Source organism: Podarcis vaucheri, assembly GCF_965113315.1.
Source record: "Podarcis vaucheri genome assembly, chromosome: 11".
In the NCBI taxonomy this organism is placed as follows: Eukaryota; Metazoa; Chordata; class Lepidosauria; order Squamata; family Lacertidae; genus Podarcis; species Podarcis vaucheri.
This window is the reverse complement of record NC_138749.1, coordinates 15,573,049-15,581,968: the sequence shown is the minus strand read 5'-3', so window position 1 is coordinate 15,581,968 and position 8,920 is coordinate 15,573,049. Positions and strand designations below refer to the sequence as shown.

Sequence of the window (8,920 nt, the reverse complement as noted above, 5' to 3'; positions counted from 1 at the left end):
AAAATGTCAGGGAAAACCTGGATGTATGGCAACGTGATGAAAAAAAGCTCCAAAAGCTTAAAATCACTATCTTCGGGGGGTTCCCTAAATTTTTTTTTGTGGCAACCCTAGGTATGACCCTTCTACACAAGGTTGCAATCCATCTGCATGCCTCTCTGTAGTCTTGAGGAGCCAGCGTGGTGCAGTGGTTAAGAGTGGTGGACTCGTAATCTGGTGAACCGGGTTCGCTTCCCTGCTCCTCCACATGCAGCTGCTGGGTGACGTTGGGCTAGTCACACTTCTTTGAAGTCTCTCAGCCCCACTCACCTCACAGAGTGTTTGTTGTGGGGGAGGAAGGGAAAGGAGATTGTTAGCCACTTTGAGACTCCTGAAGGGGAGTGAAAGGCGGGATATCAAATCCAAACTCCTCCTCCTCCTCCTCCTCTTCCTCCTCCTCTTCCTCCTCCTCTTCTTGTATAGCTGTGCCCCTCTTTTTATTCCACACCCCAGCTTTAAAAACAAACAAACAAACAAACAAACATACATACATACATACATACATACAAACAAACAAACAAACAAACAAATTAAACATTTGATAGGGGAGAAACTTTGTTGCTTTCCATCACTATAATCTCAGATCTGCTGCTGCAGATCCATCCTAGCAAGGAAACTTTCCAGCCAGGCAAAACTAGTAAGAAGTGTGTATTGGGGATGAGATGAAGCATAGGGTCACAAAGGCCAAATAGAGGGCCACATTTGGCCCTGTAGCCTGAGATTCTCTAAGCCTCTTTTAGTGCTGCTTCTGAACGCTCCTTTTCCTATCCAGTCCTGTGATGTAAGGACAGTTTAGCCAATCATTGCCATACCCAGTGCAGAATCATTGAATGTATGCACCATGCCTACTTCATCAATTTCCCATCAAAATTATTAGTTCACTAACAAACCTTGGATTCACATTACTTATGTGTCAACACATAAAGAATTTCAGTGCAGGAAAGGCCATATAGAAACTGATAAGGTAGAAGAGACCCTGGGTATTTTTATTTCTATTTTATAAAGTTTTATTAAGGCATTACAATAAAAGAACTAAACAAAAACATAACAAAAAGAGAGAGAGAAGAATACAAAGTCCTCTTTCACAGGTAAATCGTAGCTTGTCCCACACAGAGAAAGGTGAACCCTCCCAGATCTTGCCTGGGAGCTTCACTTTCTTCCCTCATCCTCGCACCCTGGGAGATTTTCTCTTCCCTGCTCCTTACTCAGGATACCCTGCATATTTAGTGGTGCTGTGGCAAAAACTGGTGACCAGCAGCCAGCAATGATGTCATTTTGGGAAGGCTGTATTTCGACAGAAACAGGAAAACATGCATCCACCAGATTGCTTCACTCGAACAGTATCATTACAAGGGACTTCCTCACAATGAAAAATGACCATTTCCTTGACCCATTAATAAATCGAAGGAACATCATTTGTGTACAATACGCCATTTCAGCTATCTTCCCCTACAACAAGAAAAGAGAGCTCTCCGAACTTCAGCTACGCAGTTCTTACAAAATATAAGGCTGAAAACAGACTGTTCCAAGGAAACTGAAAGCTCAACAGGCGGAATCTCTAGAGCAGAGAAGCTGGAACATTTTACATCCTTGTTTACATAACAAAGGTACAGTATCCTCAGCCTTCAGAAAGATGGGTGGTGTGGGTGCTCCCTCCCTCGCTGTGGCAAGGTGTACAACAACACTAATTACCCGGGAATGCACCATGCTAGAATGTTGCTTAATTTAGATGTTGATCTAAAACGACATAACAGAAGGAAGTACAAAGCTTTGGGGAAAGCACTCTGTCTTTGAATAACATCACTGAAGGAGGGGAAAAAAAATCTGCACAAAGGTCAGACAACCTGGATGATATACAGCTTCAGGAGATTTGTCCTGAATTTGCTGGTTTGGGCTCAAAACGTTATGCTTTTTCCATTTGAACTTTTTGACCCCTTTGCATTCCAGAGGGAGTGTATATGTCAGCAAGGGCATTCGCACTGTGAATATAAAGCCCTGTCATTCTGCTTATGGCTTCCCCCAAAGAAGCCTGGGAGTTATAGTTTGTTAAAGGTGTTGAAAGTTGTTAAGAGGCCCTCGATTCCCTCGCAGAGCTACATTTCCCAGAGTTCCTGGGGAAGAAGAACTGTTTTTATACCACTCTGGGAACCGTAGTTCAGTGTGGGGCCTGCACAGAGCCTTGGACTTGCCGATCAGAAGGTTGGCGGTTTGAATCCCCGTGACGGGGTTAGCTCCCATTGCTCAGTCCCTGCTCTTGCCAACCTAGCAGTTCAAAAGCACATCAAAGTGCAAGTAGATAAATAGGTACCACTCCAGTGGGAAGGTGTCAGGGAACTGACATCAGAGCCAGAGGCAGAGGGAAGGCTCCCAAGTGATGCTGGAGAAGGACCCAGCAGGGAGAGAGGCAGCTCATCAGCTGGGGAAGGAAATCAGCACAACACCAGGGATAAAGGGGGGCAGATGGGGGAATCGGCGAGAGGGCTCCTCGCCGGACACCAGCGGGGAGAGCACGGGTCCTCTGCTACCCACACCCTCCCTGCGCAGAAGACTTTCACACAGGGAGAGTAGGAGGAGACTTGGCGTCAAACAGCTTTTATGCTGGAAAAGGTTTAAGAAACGCCCACTGACAGATTCTGCTAGTGACTGAAGCAGCCACGAAGTGAAGGGCTGTCCAGACAGAGAAGGTTCAACCAGGCAAACTAGCCAGGAGTGGCGGCAACTTACGCACGAGCAACCCCTATTACTATTACAGAAGGTAAACGGTGTTTCCGTGCGCTGCTCTGGTTCGCCATAAATGGCTTAGTCATGCTGGACACATGACCCGGAAGCTGTACGCTGGCTCCCTTGGCCAATAAAGCGAGATGAGTGCCGCAACCCCAGAGTTGGTCACGACTGGACCTAATGGTCAGGGGTCCCTTTACCTTTACCTAACAACTCTCGGTGTCTTTAACAAACTACAGCTCCCAGAGCGCTTTGGAAGAGGCCATGGCTATTGATGTGCCATAATAGTGCTTATGGATGTGGTTGAATACACACCACTACTAATTTACTTAGCTTTTACAGAGATGCACATGCCTTTTGGCAGGTTTGATCTCGGATACAGTGGAGGACACCATCACATTGGTAGTGTAGAAATAAGGTTCCGCCTCAGTGCATGGAATGGGTAGAGGGCGCCATCTTGTCGTGCGCAGCAAGAAGCCCTAGTTATGGCACAAACGGCATCTTACTCTGTTGCCACAGGACTGGCTCTTTCTAGCTTCGAGTGGCTAACCCTAAAGGAGGACATTGACTAGGCTGCTGGGGAGAATGCTGGTTCCAGTCTTGGTTGATCTTGACTGGTTGGTGTGTGAGTGTGGGTGTGTGTGGGTGTGTACTATGAAATGTCCAGACTCTTAATATTCAAAAGAACTTTACTTTCATATGACTGAAAAGAAGAACATATCTACAACCTCATTTTACTCACTTCGCTCCTTATAGAGAGCACAGGTTTCTCCTCCCTGTTAACATTTAGGGATCTTCCTCTGTCTGCTTCAACCCAGACAGAGCACACCGACAGCGCATTGCCCTCAGCAGCATCCAGAGAAGCCAAACTCAGCAGCCATTCTCCCACACACAGAGAAAGGAGAACAGAAAACAGTTAAAAACGACAGTTATTTGAATAACAGTCACAACAGAATGGAATGCCTCTCTCATGTGACTCACAGCCAGCCAATCACATGAGAGAGCTGTTGCCAAAGGAAGAACCCTATGCAAAAAATAACAAATAAACACACACCAGTGCAACGTAAGCAACATTTCAGGAAATTAAACCATTGTCCTTAACACTGGCAGCCCTCGTCCTAGAAGCTCTTTGAGTTAGGATGAAATGTATGTAGAACAGGGTTGTTGTTGTTTTGCAAGATGGCTAGCATTGCTGTTTGCATCAGCCGGTTATAGAACGTCTGGTGCACAGACCTTGACCAAGCTGTGCCTTCTCAGCCCATCCCCCAAAGCCCAAAGAAGCATAAAATAAATAATGCCAGTAGATTGGTCTTTAAAGGTACTGCAGACAAATTGTGATGGAAAAGGCCATAAATCAAAGTACGGGCAGGCCATTGCTCTTGATGGAGACATAAGCCTCCCACCCCCTGTAGCTCCCGCAAGAGAGATTTTTCCACAGCCATATATGGGAAAGGGCCCTGCACGAAATGGCAAACTAATGACTGAAGAGCCAGGGATACACAAGAGAGGATAATAGAGGCTCTTCCCTACCCCAGTCACGACCCGCTTCCCCAGACTAACTGATTGCCGTTTCACAGCTGAGGCCCTTAAAGAGAAACACGTGGTTCCTGCCAGCCAGAGACATGTGCTCCCATTTCTAAGCCTCCTGCTACACTGATGCTTCCAAGTTCCCATTATGCCAATCCACCTTTTGTCTTCCCATCCGACTCTGACGGGTGGGAGAGGGAGGGAAGGTGATGTATTTATCACCCCTACATAATGAAGGCTCTGTCATCAACCCACATACATTTGATTCACAGCTGGAGGCAAAAGTCTCGCACTGTGCATTGATTTATGCAAGATTCTTTATTAAAAAAACAGGAGCCCAGGAGCTGAAATGGGTTTGTTCTCTCTCACATACACACACAATATCACACATTCACACAACACACACACACACTTGTGTGGCAGTTGCTTCAGGCTAAAGGTGCAGCTTACAGTGGGATCCACTTCTTTCAACTTTGGCCCAGACTTCTTCATCTAGCCAATGTCTCTGCTTCATAGTTGGCGAATTTTTTTGTATAAAAGATGCCCAGTTAGCAAGGGGGTGGGGGACTTTGGTAATATAGCACTCTGGTGAGGACAAAATCCCCCCCTTATTTTCACAGTAATTCATTTTGGTACAGTTGCTTTTTAAATGGATCTTCTCAGTAGGCACCTGAATAAATATAGGATGGTGATGATGATGTTGATGGTGTGCCCCCTCAGCTTGGTGCCCTGTGTGGGAGAACTGATCACACAACTCTAAAGCCAGTGCTGAGTTGGCTCACTTCATTCTTAATAGGCTTTGCAGCCCCCTGCTGTTTACCACCTAACTGGTGCTTTATTCCCTATTCTCTTCCCTTATTTTCAGGAAACATAAGTGTCAGGGAACTGCCATCAGTGCCGGAGGGAGAGAGCAAAATCCAGAGGGATTCCGGAGAGCGTCCCGGGATTGGGAGAGGCAGCCCATCTTCTGGGGAAGAGAATCAGCGTAGCACCAGTGGAGAAGGGGGGCAGATGGGGGAAGCGGCGAGGCGGTCCCATGACTCCTTGCCAGGGACCAGCGGGGAAAGTAGAGGTCCTCCGCTGCCTACGGCCTCCTTGTGCAGAAGGCTTTCGCGCAGAGAGAGTAGGAGGAGACTAGGCGTCAAAGAGCTTCTTTGCTGGAAGAAGTTTAAGAAACGCCCACTGACGGATTCTGCCAGCGATTGAGACAGCCACGGGTGAGTGGCTGTCCGGACAAAAAAGGTTCACTCAGGCAATCCAGCCAGGTGTTGGCACCGGCTTACGCACGAGCAACCCCTAGAACCATTACAATAAGTTTGGAACCAAAAGAAAATATGAGTCACATATTTGATTAATCAAATCCATTGCATTCAGCAATCAGGGGGCTATATTGATTGGATTTGTTGTTGTGTGTGTGTTATTTTTTAAAAAAGGCCTTCATGAGAATATTTTATCTGCTCCAATTCAACATCTCATCTGGTGAAAATGACATAATACAAAGCAACCCCAGGCAATAAAAAATTAACTGCAATGTTCTGTTATTTGTCTACATACTCCTTTTTTTGTAAACCCATAAATATGTGCTTCACTTTTGCAAAATAGCATTTGCTTTTGCTCTTTTTGGATTTTCAAGAACCTGACACTTGGTAGTGGGCAAAGGAGTTCTGATAAATGGCCTTTTAACGGCTAGTGGCTATTTCATGGCCCTGGACTTTGTGTTGTATTTTACCTACCTGGGAAATGGCTAAAAGAATTGCTTTTTGTAATCTTGAATTTTGCTGGAGAGAAAGAGAGAAATGGCAGCTTGGAGGCAGTTGCAGAGAAGATTCTGACTGACCATAGCAGCTTCTGGAAGATGGACAAGTACCTGAAGGTTCAAGGTCACAAGCAAATTACCACCACCTTCTCAACTGGTCTTACAGCTATAAGCTGTCTCTACATGTATAGAAGGGTGCTTGTGAAAAGCTGTACACTGCTTTATTTGACCAGCTTAGCTATTATAAGCACAGCTACACAGCTGGTACGATCATTGAATGTTACACGTGAATAACTGGATGAGCATATAGCTCAACTATTTATGTAACACAGATGGTTCACTCATTGAATGTAACATGATGTGAACATGCCTTACATCAGTGAGAGAGTTCAGAAAGCAGGTAGGAGGCTTTGACTCAGTGACACAAGCTGAGGAAACAGCAAGCGCCTCAGGTCAACCAGAGGGCACAAGGGGTGTTAAGCAGGCTTCTTTAATTTAAAATGCCTGTTCTGTATAACTCCTGTGTCCTACTTGGTAGGACACATCTCTTGCAACATATCCCCTGGATAGCTCAGTTGATTAGAGTGTGGTGCTGATAATGCCAAGGTTGCAGGTTTGATCCCCGTAAGGGACAGCTGCATATTCCTGCATTGTAGAGTGTTGGACCACATGGTCCTCAGGGTCCCGTCCAACTCTACAATTCTATGAAATCTGAAAGTTAAAGGTAAAGGGTAAAGGGCCAGCATGACTAAGCCCCTTCTGGCGAACCAGAGCAGTGCATGAAAACGCCATTTACCTTCCCGCTGGAGCAGTACCTATTTATCTACTTGCACTTTGATGTGCTTTCGAACTGCTAGGTTGGCAGGAGTAGGGACCGAGCAACGGGAGCTCACCCCGTCATGGGGATTCAAAATGCTGACCTTCTGATCGGCAAGCCCTAGGCTCTGTGGTTTAACCCTCAGCGCCACCCACGTCCCTGAAAGTTTTTCAAAATATAGTCCGGCCCACCACATGCTCTGAAGGACGATGGACTGGCCCATGGCTGAAAAAGGTTGCTGACCTCTGCTCTAGGCTTTGTGTATATTTTCTATGCAAGCCGAGTGCAAGCACTGGATTTGGTGCAGAACACTTAAGTATGCAAAGCAACTGCTCATCCTTAACCTTATTGTCTTCCTCCACAGATGCACAGCAGCAAGCAGATTTCAGATTCCCACTCACCCCCAAGCTTCCAGGGCTTCTCTGTATTTTGTTTTATTAGCGATTCACTCCTAAAGTGCTAAACTCAATGTTTCCATGAACAAGATGAATCACTGAGAGCAGTGGATGGTAAACAATAAGATATTAATGGCCCTTAATGGCTGGAAATTTCTGCCCAGCCTTTGGAATGCCCCAGTAGGAACAGCACAATAACTGTTGCTGCTTTGAATTCAGGCAGAGCAAGCTGCAATTTTGTAGTAGCTGGTTGCAGGCAAAAATGCCCTTGGGTGCACTGACTTTGGGGGCAGCAGTATGCCTTGGTTTATGATTCAGCTTGCCTCCAATGTGCTCTATTTGTAGGTCTGTAAATAACCAGATATTATAAAAAAAAAGATGGTAGGTTTCCAGTGTTTTCTTATTACCAGGAAATATACCTTGTAAAGATGCCATTCCCGGAATGTCCTACTGTTTAGGAAGTGAGCTGAGTCACCCTCTCTCTCTCTCTCTCTCTCTCTCTCTCTCTCTTTTGTAACAATATCCTAATGAGCTGCCATTGCATACATTCATGTTGAAAAGGATCTGCTACACTTCCTTCAATAGAAAGTTGCTTGTCGCAGGGTTTTGTTTTGTTAAAAAATGCTTCATACCACGGAAAGGGCTGCTTGTTAATTACAGAGTATACGCATGCATAGCTAATGCTTGTAGATTAATAAAAAGCAGGAGCATATGCTCTGTCAGTGAAACGATATCATTTGAATTGCAGTGGCGGAGCCTGAGCCCAGCAAATAATGATGCCAGCTGTTGCCAAAAGCAACTCATAAAAAAAAAAATCCGTTCAAGCTCGGCATTAAAACAACGGTGCTGGATCTGAGACGAGAAGGCATCACTTGCCCACCACTCCCTTTTGCAAAAAGTCAGTACTACCTCACAGAAGCAGCTCCAGCCTTGGAGCGATATGTGGGGGAAAGGGAGATTTTTGACAAAGCAAAAATAAAGAAATCACAGTATTATCTCATAGTTTTGCAGCAATGGTGAGGAACTGGGAATGATTAAGGATAGGGTTTTTTAAGAAATGCCCTGTTCTTGTTCCTTATGTTCCGCAGTAACATTAAAAAAAATAAAAATCTGCCCACATTATTATAAATATGCATGTGCAACTTGTTTATATGACAAATGCACAAGGCTTTTAAAAAATGTCTCATTTCCCACAGAACTGGCACTGAGGGGCTCTGGTCCCCTTCCTACTGCTCAGACAGTGGAGCTGTCCAGCAGTGTGGGGGTGTTCTTTCAGACCAAGGATGCTGAGATAGCCTGGGAGCTGTCCAGGGAAGTTAAAGAAACCAGACATTTTCAAGTCAGAGGATTGGACAGGAGGAAGTGTTGTGCCAACAACAGCCAGGCATCAGTGGAGTTGCTTTAGAGCTGCCCCACCTAGAGCACCAGCAAAGTCTTGATCCAGAGTGAGCTCTCTGCGAGAAGTGAGGTTATACAAGGAACCAGGCAAAGGGCCTTCTCGGTAGTGGCGCCCGCCCTGTGGAATGCCACACCCCATCAGATGTCAAGGAAATAAACAACTATCTGACTTTTAGAAAACATCTGAAGGCAGCCTTGTTTAGGGAAGTTTTTAATGTTTGATGTTTTATCATGTTTTTAAAATTCTGTTGTTATTATTATTATTATTAT

General features: G+C 45.4%; 1 long non-coding RNA gene across 1 annotated transcript; it reads left to right on the top strand.

Annotated features, from left to right (window-relative positions):
• Positions 1 to 610: 610 nt before the first annotated feature.
• On the top strand, positions 611 to 5,788 carry LOC309514323. Its single transcript, XR_014211924.1, has 3 exons — positions 611 to 1,643; positions 3,277 to 3,374; positions 5,150 to 5,788. It is a non-coding gene; the product is annotated as an uncharacterized lncRNA (long non-coding RNA).
• The last annotated feature ends 3,132 nt before the right edge of the window (positions 5,789 to 8,920 follow it).